Source organism: Hylobates moloch, unplaced genomic scaffold (assembly GCF_009828535.3).
Source record: "Hylobates moloch isolate HMO894 unplaced genomic scaffold, HMol_V3 SCAFFOLD_6, whole genome shotgun sequence".
Taxonomy (NCBI): domain Eukaryota; kingdom Metazoa; phylum Chordata; class Mammalia; order Primates; family Hylobatidae; genus Hylobates; species Hylobates moloch.
Genome location: NW_026652281.1, coordinates 68,677,041 through 68,689,062, shown reverse-complemented (window position 1 = coordinate 68,689,062; position 12,022 = coordinate 68,677,041).

Here is a 12,022-nt window from a genome sequence, read left to right as displayed (position 1 = left end):
AATTTTAAGCCAGGTTTGCAGATCAAACAAAATATTAAAAAGTAAGTTCACCAGAAAAAACATGCCTCAAAGACAGAGTGTAAATTCCGTAGAATTCGGAGTGCTCAACCCAGAAAGACACTTGTCTTTATACCAAAAAGAACTTGTCAGAAAAAAACAAAAAGTGTTTATCATCCCAGGAGGGATCTGAGCTCCTTTTTTTTTTTTTTTTTCTGAGATGGAGTCTCACTCTATTACCCAGGCTGGAGTACAGTGGCAGTGATCTTCGCTCACTGCAACCTCCACCTCCCAGGTTCCAGTGATTCTCCTGCCTTAGTGTTCTGAGTAGCTGGAATTACAGGCGCCCACCACCATGCCCAGCTAATTTTTGTATTTTTAGTAGAGACAGTGTTTCACCATGTTGACCAGGCTGGTCTGGAACTCCTGACCTCAGGTGATCCGCCTGACTCGGCCTCCCAAAGTGTTGGGATTACAGGTGTGAGCCACTGCGCTTGGCCAGGTCCTTTAATTTTTTTTTTTTTTTTTTTGACACAGTCTCACTCTGTCACTCAGGTTAGAGTGCTGTGGCGCCATCTTGGCTCACTGCAACCCCTGCCTCCTGGGCTCAAGCAATCCTCCCACCTCAGCCTCCCAAGAAGCTGGGATTACAGGCACGTGCCACCATGCCTGGCTGATTTTTGTCTTTTTTGTAGAGATGGGATTTTGCTATGTTGCTCAGGATGGTTTCAAACTCCTGAGCTCAAGGACCCACCTGCCTCCCAAAGTGCTGGGAATACAGGCATGAGCCACCATGCCCAGCTATAAGGTCTTTTATTAAGGCAGGCTTATAACCAAAATGATCCTAAAAAAATTTTTAAAGCCTCTACCAAAAAGAGGGAGGCTCAGCCTGAGAGAAGACTCACCAGGGCAGAAGAGGCGAGCCGTGAAAGTGGAGAGCTCAAAGGGCTCCTGTAAGTGCTGCATACTGGTACCAAGAATTGCCAGCTCTGTCCAAAACTGATCCTACTTCAGGTCCTGCTTCCAGACACTGTTTATGTCACCCTAAATAACAGAGAGGCTCTCTCTCTAAAAAAAAAATATATATATATATATATATATCCTGAATATATATATATATCCTGTATATCTATATATCCCGAATATATATATATCCTGAATATATATATATATCCTGAATATATATATATATCTAATCTATATATATATTCTTGAAATATAATATATATCCTGAATATATATATATTTATATATATTATATTATAATATATATTTCAGAAATATGAGTGCCATAGCAAACTATGTGTGTATTCAGGGAGGCAAAAGAAGACAAAAGGTTTTAAAGGAAAAATGAGGAGGATTACATAATTGTTTTGAAATGATTATTCTAAACTACAAAGATCAACAATAGCAGGGATTGAGGTTGGACAGGTAGTTGCTGAGCAGATGCCCTTATAGAAATATTTTTTGTGTAAGGTTGTGACGGCCTTTGGGCAAGGCTGTGGGTTTTGCAGCCTTTTGTGATAGCTTTTGTTATCACTCATGCAAGTGAGAACCCTCTCTTCATAGCCTTCCCTGGATCTATTTGTTAGAGTTTTATTTTCCCCTTTTTATTTTTTATTTTTTTTTTGAGATGGAGTCTCACTCTGTCACCCAGGCTGGAGTGCAGTGGTGCGATCTCGGCTCACTGCAACCTCCGCCTCCCAGGTTCAAGCGATTCCCCTGCCTCAGCCTCCCGAGTAGCTGGGATTACAGGCACCCACCACCGCGCCTGGCTAATTTTGTATTTTTAGTAGTGGCAGGGTTTCACCATGTTGGCCAGGCTGATCTTGAACTCCTAACGTTAAATGATCCACCCATCTCTGCCTCCCTAAGTGCTGGGATTACAGGCATAAGCCACTGTGCCCAGCCAATTTTTTTTTTTTTTTTTTTGAGACAGAGTCACAATTTTGCTCCATCACCAAGGCTGGAGTGCAATGGTGTGATCACAGCTCACTGCAGCCTCGTCCTCCTGGGCTCAAGTGATTCTCCCACCTCAACCTCCCAAGTAGCTGGGACTACAGGTGTGTACTACCACGCCTGGCTAATTTTTAAACTTTTTTGTAGATATGGGGTCTTACTATGTTGTCAAGGCTGGTCTCAAACCCTTGGCCTCAAGAAATCCTTCTACCTCAGCCTCCCAAAGTGCTGAGATTACAGGCATAGGCCACTGTGCCCTGCCCTTTTTCTAATTTTTAACACAACTGACTCCATTTTGATTCTGATAACCTTCAAAAGTGTTTGCTCATGACCGTTCAATAGTCAAAGCAAGCAGCTTATGATCTTTGACACTGAATTTGGAGAAGAAAAAATGTATACTAATGACTTACAATATTAGTAGCCACACTTCTAACCAGAATGGTCATTAGAGATAAGCACGGATAATAGGCTAGAGAAGAAAGCTTCCTATCACTGGATTGGGTTACCTTTAATGCAGCCTTACTCACCTCCATAATGTTACTGCAAGGTAGACTGTAATTCACATGCACAAAGAACACTTCTGTATGTTTTGTCAAGGTGCTATGAAGATTTTTTCATTGTATTACCCAACTCTCCTTTTAAGAAAAGATCTCTGTCTCAATTTATTGTGAGAGATTAGGATTAGATACATTTGTCCTTTTTGGTCTACGTTCCTTCCAGGCAAAGAGAACTACATAAATCCATCATTCCCTTATCACTCTGGCTCTTTAAATGTCCTATAGCATCAAGCAATCAAATGTTACTTTTGCTATTGTTGATATATAGATGGAGTATTGGGAAAAAGCTTCCCTGAATTATTCATCAGAATGAACTTTATAACTAATATATGAAGACAGCAGCTATATGTCAATGGTCAACTTTAAAGATATAGTTTTTTAAAAAACTGTAAAATTATGATCTGTTTCTTTTTGAGACAGGGTCTTGCTGTGTCGCCCAGGCTGGAGTGTAGTGATGCATTATAGCTCACTGCAGCCTTGACCTCCCAGGTTCAAGTGATTCTCTGGCCTCGGCCACTTGAGTAGCTGGGACAGGTGCAAGCCTGGTTAATGTTTAGGTTTCTTTTTTGTAGAAATGAGGTTTCACTATGTTGCCCAGGTTTGTCTCGAACTCCTGGCCTCAAGTGATCCTCCTGCCTTGGCCTCCCAAAATGCTGGGATTACAGGTGTGAGTCACCACAGCCAGCTGACTTAGACTTTTTCAATTAGCTATTCTGTATCTTTCCAAATGCACCAAAGATTTGAAGTAACTTTTGATGAAAACACAGGTACCATCAGACCAGTATAACAGGACCAAACGACTGATCAAGAAATAGGAGAGGAACAAATAAATAAGGGCTAAGAGGAAGAAAAAACTATAATTGTAGAAACTATCTGAGGAACATTATAGCAATTAAGTCCAAAATCTGGTCTTGAGCTTCCTAGCAACCAGAGTGAAGAGGGAATCATAGATTTATGTAGTCCTCTTTGCCTAGAAGACACATAGGCCAAAGAGGACACATTTATCTAGTCCTAATCTCTGACAATAATTTGAGAGAGAGAGATCTTTTCTTAAAAGGGGAATTGGGTAATACAGTGAAAAAATCCTAATAGCATGTTGACAAAGCACGCAGAAGTGTTCTCTGTGTATATGAACTATAATTTACCTTACAGTAACATTATGACAAGTAAGGCTGCACTGCATTAGCACAATTTAGTCCCTGTAGTTAGACTCCTGGCATCCCTGGGCAATGAGAACACTGTCTTAAGTTCCAATGTGAGGCCAAAAATTTCCTGATCAATAAGAAAAGCTTAAGGCCGGGCATGGTGGCTCACACCTGTAATCCCAGCACTTTGGGAGGCCGAGGCTGGCAGATCACCTGAAGTCAGGAGTTCAAGACCAGCCTGGCCAACATGGCGAAAACCCGTCTCTACTAAAAAATACAAAAATTAAACGGGTGTGGTGGTGGGTGCCTGTAATCCCAGCTACTTGGGAGGCTGAGGCAGGGAGAATTGTTTGAATCCTAGAGGCAGAGGTTGCAGTGAGTCGAGATTGTGCCACTGTACTCCAGCCTAGGAGACAGAGTGAGACTCTGTCTCAAAAAAAAAAGAAAGAAAAAGAAATGAAAAAAAGAAAAAGAAAAAAGAGCCATGATAAAGAGTTTGTGTGCAACCCTGAACTATCCTTAGGCTGGATGCTATTGATTGTTTGATTATATGGCATCACTTACCAGTTCTTCTTCAGGTCATCTTGGATCTTTCTTTACAGGGTCCTTTTTAAGTCCTTTTCCCTGCGTACTCTTTAACTGTCAGTTTGCTAGGGCTCCTGTTCTCTTCATCCTCTATTTGATTTCATTTGCTCATGGCCTTACCCACTGCTAGTTTTCTGGTAACCCCCAAACTTATTTCCCCAGCTTATACTCCTCTCCCATGCTTCAGATCCATAAGACTTCTGGAGAAGCATCTCAAATTCAAAATGTCCAAAGCATCTTTCTTCAACCAAATCCAGAAGCTTCAAAGTCCTCCAGAGTGGTATCACATCCTGCAATGTCTATTGGTGGCAGGGACATCTTCTCAGGTCATAACTAGGGAATGCAAAGAATGTAACTTTGTTCTTCTCAATTTTGTTCCAAAATTCATTTTTCTGCCTGGCAGTAGAAACATTGTTTTTGTCAAGTCAATACAAACTCAGCGAACTTAAGGTTTCTCCTCTGCCACCTGCTCCCTCGGGTTACATCTAAGTGATGTCAGTGTTCAAGCACTTCAGGGCTGCGGTGTGGCAGGTTCTTTTTCTCTTTTTTTTTTTTTTGAGACAGAGTTTCACTCTTGTCACCCAGGCTGGAGTGCAATGGCACGATCTTGGCTCACTGCAACCTCCCCCTCCCAAGTTCAAGCGATTCTCCTGCCTCAGCCTCCCAAGTAGCTGGGATTACAGGCACCTGCAAACATGCCCAGCTAATTTTTGTACTTTTAGTAGAGATGGGGTTTCACCATGTTGGCCAGGCTGGTCTCAGGCTCCTGACCTCAGGCAGTCCACCTGCCTCAGTCTCCCAAAGTGTTGGGATTACAGGCGTGAGCCACCACGCCCAGCCAAGGTTTCTCTCTCTTGATCCACCCGATTTATGCTGGCATTTGCTCAGACAGTGGGCTCCCTCTGGCCCCTTTCTCTGCCAGCATCCACTGAGATGTCCATCTTGTCTTTGGTCCCATATCCACCCAGGTGAACGTGTGTCCTCATATCTAACACAGTAGCTCTTTTGTCATACCTGCTGGAGCAGTGGGACACAAACATTTCAGATGCTTTCCTACGCCACACCGGGGCCCCAAGAAATGTGTGGGGCCCCTCTTAGCTTAAAAACACCATGTTGTCATTTCTACTCAGTGGCTGCTGCATCACCGTGGCCCAAGGGAACTCTTCTGTAGGTCACACCTGGAACTTGAGGCATGGGCGTCCTCTGCTCTTCAATCGCCTATCCTGTCTGAAGATTCACTTTTGTACCCTCCCTGCTCCCATCTAAGGCTGATGTACTAGACAACTGGGGAGAGGAGGTTGTGCTCAGGGCCCCTCCATAGTGATATTTGCCACCCTCTCATTTCCTTCCTCTCTCCTTCCTTGCTATGTGTGTGTGTGTGGGGGGGGGTGTCATTAAAAAAAAAATCTCATTTGAGGTGGGAAATTCAAAAGTAGAGAACTGACCCTTTCATTACTACAGTAATAACCCAAACCTGAGGGCCGAGTGAGTAGAATACATTTGTTGAAAGGAAGAATAAATGCCAGGAAAGCAGCAGAAATCCAAATTTCAAAATACCATCCCATCACATACCTCTTGAACATCTCTCATATTCAGTTCAGCTGTTTTTGCATCATTTACAGTTTTCTGTGTCTCTTACCTGGATTGCTACAATTTAAAAAAAAAGATCTTCCTGAATATGGTTTTCTATAAGCTTTCTTGTTTTAAGAAACTATTATTAATTTTTATAAAGACGAGGTCTCACAATGTTGCCCAGGCTGGTCTTGAACTCCTGGGTTCAAGCAGTCTTCCTATCTCGGCCTCCCAAAGTGCTGGGATTACAGGCATGAGCCACTGCACCTGGCCTTCCATAAGCTTTTTTTTTTTTTTTTTTTTTTTTTTTTAGACGGAGTCTCTGTCACCCAGGCTAGAGAGCAGTGGTGTGATTTCAGCTCACTGCAATCTCTGCCTTCTGGTTTAAAGTGATTTTCATGTCTCAGCCTCCCGAGTAGCTGGAATTATAGGCAAGTGCCACCATGCCTGGCAAATTTTCGTACTTTTAGTAGACAGGGTTTCATCATGTTGGCCAGGCTGGTCTCAAACTCCTGACCTCAAGTGATTCATCCACCTCGGCCTCCCAAAGTGCTGGGATTATATGTGTGAGCCACCACGCCTGGCCCCATAAGCTTTCTTTAGGCCATTCTGGATACTGCAGCCAGAATGTTTTACTGTCTCTAAAATGTGTATCCAGTGATGCTATGTCTCCTCCTCAAAGGTTTCAGTGGCTTTCCACTGCCTCTGGGAAAAGTCAGAACTGCTGAGGACATGAAACAAAGACCGTAGTCTGGACTCTGTATGACTTGTTCTGATTCCCCAAGCTCAGCCAGAGTGTATGTCAGGACTGTGAATTCAAATGTGTGGCTTGCTTTCCTCCATCACTCCAATCTTCAAAGTAAACATCTATTCGTCTTTTATACTTAGTTCCAATGTTACCTCCTCAGTGATATTGGCTAATTCTCTCCTGTGTATATACCTTTCACAACGGCATTGATGTATGATTGCTTCTTGGTTAACATGTATGCTTCCCTCATTAGATTATGAGCTTCTTGAGGATAGGGCTGTGTCTTCCCATCTTTGCATTCCAGTGCCTGGCAGAGTGCCTAGTGACATTGTAGGTATTCACAAGATGTCTGACTGAACAGCCAACTGGCAGAGGATGCTATCAGAAGCAAAGCCACCAATCAGGAGACAAAAGGCTCTTGACATGAGAGAGAGAAATGTCTGGATATACTGGGGTTCAAACATTTCCCTATTCCTTCCTTTCTTTTTAATCCTACCTTTTTCTTTCCCACTTTGAAGGCTACAAAGCACAGCACTTTGGGTTTTAAACTTGGTGATCCCCAAGCATCTCCAGATGGTGACACTGTACAATAGTTGAAAGACCAAGTCACCGAACAAACGTTAAAATTTACATGTGGTGGCCGGGCATGGTGGATCACTTGAGGTCAGGAATTCAAGACCAGCCTGGCCAACATGGCAAAACCCTGTCTCTACTAAAAATACAAAAATAAGCTGGGTATGGCGGTGCGCACCTGTAATCCCAGCTACTCGGGAGGCTGAGGCAGGAGAATCGCTTGAACCTGGGAGGCAGAGGCTGCAGTGAGCTGAGATCTTGCCACTGCGCTCCAGCCTGGGCAACAGAGCGAGACTCTATCTCAAAAAAAATAAAATAAATATAAAATAAAATAAAATTACAGGTGGCGTCTTCTCTTTTCTAAGGCAGTAAACATGAACAGTCATTTAACACACTTATTGTGCAATTATTATGTCCAAAGTATGTTGCTAGATGTTGTTTGAGTATAATTTGGGAAGATTTTCATCAAGGCTAGTAAAACTTATTTTTGAGTTTTAGTTTTCAGGAACATTTGTTCATCCACAGTTCATTGTCTCCAGTGAGAGAAGACATTAGAAGCACTGCAAGACATTTGGTGACTGGGTACTAATTATTTCTGAATATTGCTAACATTTAACAAGTAGCCTCAAGGTGCGGAAGAAGGGGGTAGGATGAAAATGAAAAGAAAAAATATTGAAATGTTTAAATAAATCATATATATCCATAAAATGAAATAATACTCTGAAGGAGTTAGGAGGAATAAGGTTGATCTGTATGGACCAACTTGGACGGATCATCTAGTAAGATTAAGTCAATAAAGGCAAATTGTAGAATAAAACATACCATATGATAAAATTTATGATTCTTTGCCCTCCAAAACTAGATGTTTCTGTAAGTACATACAAATTGTATACAAATGCATATAAAATGCTGAAAGGATAGATATTAAAGAGCTTATAGTAACAGTTTTCAGGGATAGAACTGAGAGGTTAAGGATGACTTTTGCTTTATCTGTATTATTAAAAACAATTACAAAAAGAAAGTTACATGAACCACTTACATAATTAAAATTAAACTTGTTTCTCCTAAAAAAAAAAGAGAAAAGTAGGGTGAAATTCGAAGACATAATACTATTGTGAAATGGAAAACCATTCGATCCTTCTCATTAAGTGATAGGTTGCTAAATATTGAAAATTGATAAACTTTTGTACCTGCCTTCTTAAAAAATACCCACAGGTCATGGTTCAGGCATGATGGAGAAAGGCACAGAAGCGGCAGAGGACCTGTGTTTTATTCCTGGTTCTGCCTCCTGTTTGGCTGATCACTTTATCTTGCTGAACCTCAGACTCCCCATCTATAAAATGGGGATAACAGTAACACTGAGGTCATGAAATTGTATAAAAACTGTTGTGAGATGGAGTAGTTGGCCATGCACCATAGTCTAGGTAGTTCTATGCTTTATACTATTATGTATAATGCTGAGATTTTAATGCACAGATTGTAATTGTAAAATAAAGGCTCTGCTACAGGAGACCAAGATTAATCACTAAGTAGAAAAATATAAACAAAAGTTGTTTAAAAGTTAAACTTTATTAGAAAATTTGCAAGTGATTTGCAAATTTTGTGGGTTATTTGGAGCCAATGTTGAGTACTGATTGCTCCTTTTTTCTTCCTGGACCGTCGAACGTGCTCAATTTGTTGACCAAGTAGTGTAAGTCATGTCTACCCAAATTCAGACTAATTTTAATTGTAACGTAAACTAGAAATAAAAATCAAATATCATACAGTAGTCTAAAACCAAATACAAAGAGTATAATTTGAGAGCACTTCTATCAGAGATAATTTGTATGCAGTTAAGTTTATGAGTAAATATGAAAAAGAGAGGACCATTTAAGATAACAGAAATATTAACTCTCTAAACTTTCGATAGCAATGCAAACACAAAGTTACATGGTCCTCGTGATATATTCAGTATCAAAATAATACATGTAAAAAGAAACACACAATACACATAAGCCTCTAAAACTTGACTTTGAAGAGAGGCAAATAAGCCACAGAAAGAAAGTGGTGTTGGTTAACTTCTTCTTGGCTACACCTCCCCATCCCTTAAAAATGACAACATCAAAGCCCCATATATTAACAGAAGGAATGGGATGTCACACTTAAGCAGTAAGTCATTCAATATAAAATTATTTTCGTAAACAAACATTTGAGACTAGGTTTACAGAAGACAGAAGTTATCTTATGTAGACCCTATTTCTGTATTTTGTTTCAGTGACAGAGCATTGAGAAAGCCCTGATTCACACTGAGAAATGGTACCAGTTCTTTCAACAGCTCACCTTGAAATACCAGGAAGCTCTTCAATTTACCAGAGATGGCCTTATTCTGGCATCTGCACAAAAAACAGTTAACCTGGCACTGATGTTTGCTGGATTTCAGTTTTAAAATGTTAGAAACACCATATTTGAGTTTGTTAGTTTTAACTTATGTTAAAATATATTTCAAAACCAAATATTAATGAAGGATCTCAATAGCACACAGTTTAAATACCATCATCTCGAGACACGAAGTTGATTTGTTGATGTTTCTGTGTGAAATCTGGCTTTCTGAAACTCCACTCAAGGCTCCCATGAGCTCCCACTCCTCTGGTTGTCCACCCATTCCTCTTGGCCATTCCTTTCACAAGCTCTTGTCCTGCATCTGCCCCAAGATGACATTTTCACCCTGCATTCTCTCCATTTCTTATGCTCTCAATTACCATCACATAAAGTAACAACTCCCAAATATTTATCTCCAGCTCATAGTTATCTCTCGAGCTCCATCTAGACCCACAGTTCCACTTGGATATTCAATAGGCATGTAAAATGCAAAACAGAACTCACAAAACTGAGTTTCTGCCCTCCTGAATTCACTCTCTGGGGAAATGAGATTATTCATCTGGTTGTCCACGAGATCTAGAAGCATCCTGCATTCCTCTTTTCCTTGCCACCTAAATTAGTCAAGAAGTCCTACTGGTTCTACCACCTATAGACTCTCTGAATCCATTCCCACCGCTACTGCCATAATGCAGCCTCTCAACAGGGATTGTGATTTACATAGCTGCCTGATTTATAAACCATATTATTTTTTATAATTTTTTTTTCCTTTTGAGATGAAGTTTCACTGTGCCGCCCAGGCTGGAGTGCGGTGGCATGATCTCGGCTCACTGCAACCTCTGCCTCCCAGGTTCAAGCGATCCTCCTGCCTCGGCCTCCCAAGTAGCTGGGATTATAGGGGCCCACGAGTAGCTGGGATTACAGGGGCCCACTACCACGCCCAGCTAATTTTTGTATTTTTCAGTAGAGACGGGGTTTCACCATGTTGGCCAGGCTGGCCTCAACTCCTGACCTCAAGTGATCTGCCCACCTCGGCCTCCCAAAGCGCTACAGTTACAGGCGTGAGCCACTGTGCCCGGTCTATTTTTTATAATTTTTAATTTTTGTAGGTACATAATAGCTATATAAAATATATTTCTGATTACATCATTTCTTTGCAAAAAAAAAATCCTCAATATTTCTCCATTACCTTCAGCATGAAACGGAAATCTTTAAAATGACTTACAAAGTCCTTCCTGCTCTGGCCTTTGGCTACCTCTCCATCCCCATCTTTTGCCATGTCCTTCCCTAACATCCTATGCTTCGGGCTGTATTGATCCATTCTAACTTTCTATATGTCCCAATATTTTCTTCACTCTTCTGAGCCTTTGTACAGCACACTCTCTGCAACTGTCTTTTACCTCTTCTTCAACTAGCCAGCTCCTGCTCCTCCACCAAGCCTCAGGCAGATGTCACCTCCTCTGGGAAAGACTTCCCAAGCTCTCTTCCCTCTGGACTGCCCTGTGCTAGTGTTCTCCTTTGTCATATAACTTGTGCGCTGCAAAGTAACTGTGTTCTGCAATGAACTGTGAGCTTCTCTCTGTAGTTTGTATTCCAAAATGGGGCCTGCGACAAAGTAGGTGCTTAATAAATGTTTTAGGAAAGAAATGATAAAAGACATGACTTGGACACCAATTAATTACATACAGATCTATTAACCAGACACCCCAAGACTGATTTCCTAGTGAGCTACCACGTTGTTCTACAACTCTTTTAGGTTTACCTAATTCAAACCCAATCCTTTTGCAGTTCCTCAAAAAGTTAAACATAGAATTCTCATATAATCCAGCAATTCTACTCCTAGGTATATATCCACAAGAATGCTAGAAAGCAAGAACTCAGATAAATTGTACACAAATGTTCATAGCAGCAACAGTCACGAGAACCAAACAGGGGAATTGACCCAAGTATCCATCATGAATTAATAAAGTTTCATATATCCACACAATGGAAAACTATTCAGCCTTGAAAAGTAATGAAATTCTGATATATGCCACAACATGGATGGATCTTGAAAGTATTATGCTAAGTGAAACAAGCCAGACACAAAGAAAACAAATATTACATGATTCCACCTATATGAGGTACCTTGAATAGGCCAATTTATGGAGGGATAAAGTAGAACAGAGGTTGCCACAGGCTGCAGGGGCAGGTGGGGAGGGTGGAGAGGGTAGAAGGAATAGGGAGCTATTATTAAATGGGTACAGAGTTTCTATTTGGGATAATGAAAAGTTCTGGAAAGGGATACGTGGTGATGGGTACACAACATTGTGAATGTGCTTAATGTCGCTGAATCATACACTTAAAAATTGTGAAAACGGCAAATTTTGTTATGTACATTTTATTACAATAAGAAAGGTTAACAACTCAACACTTGAGGCTGGGCACAGTGGCTCACCCCTGCAATCCCAGTACTTTGGGAGGCCGAGGTGGGTGGATCACCTGAGGTCAAGAGTTCAAGACCAGCCTGGCTAACATGGTGAAACCCCATC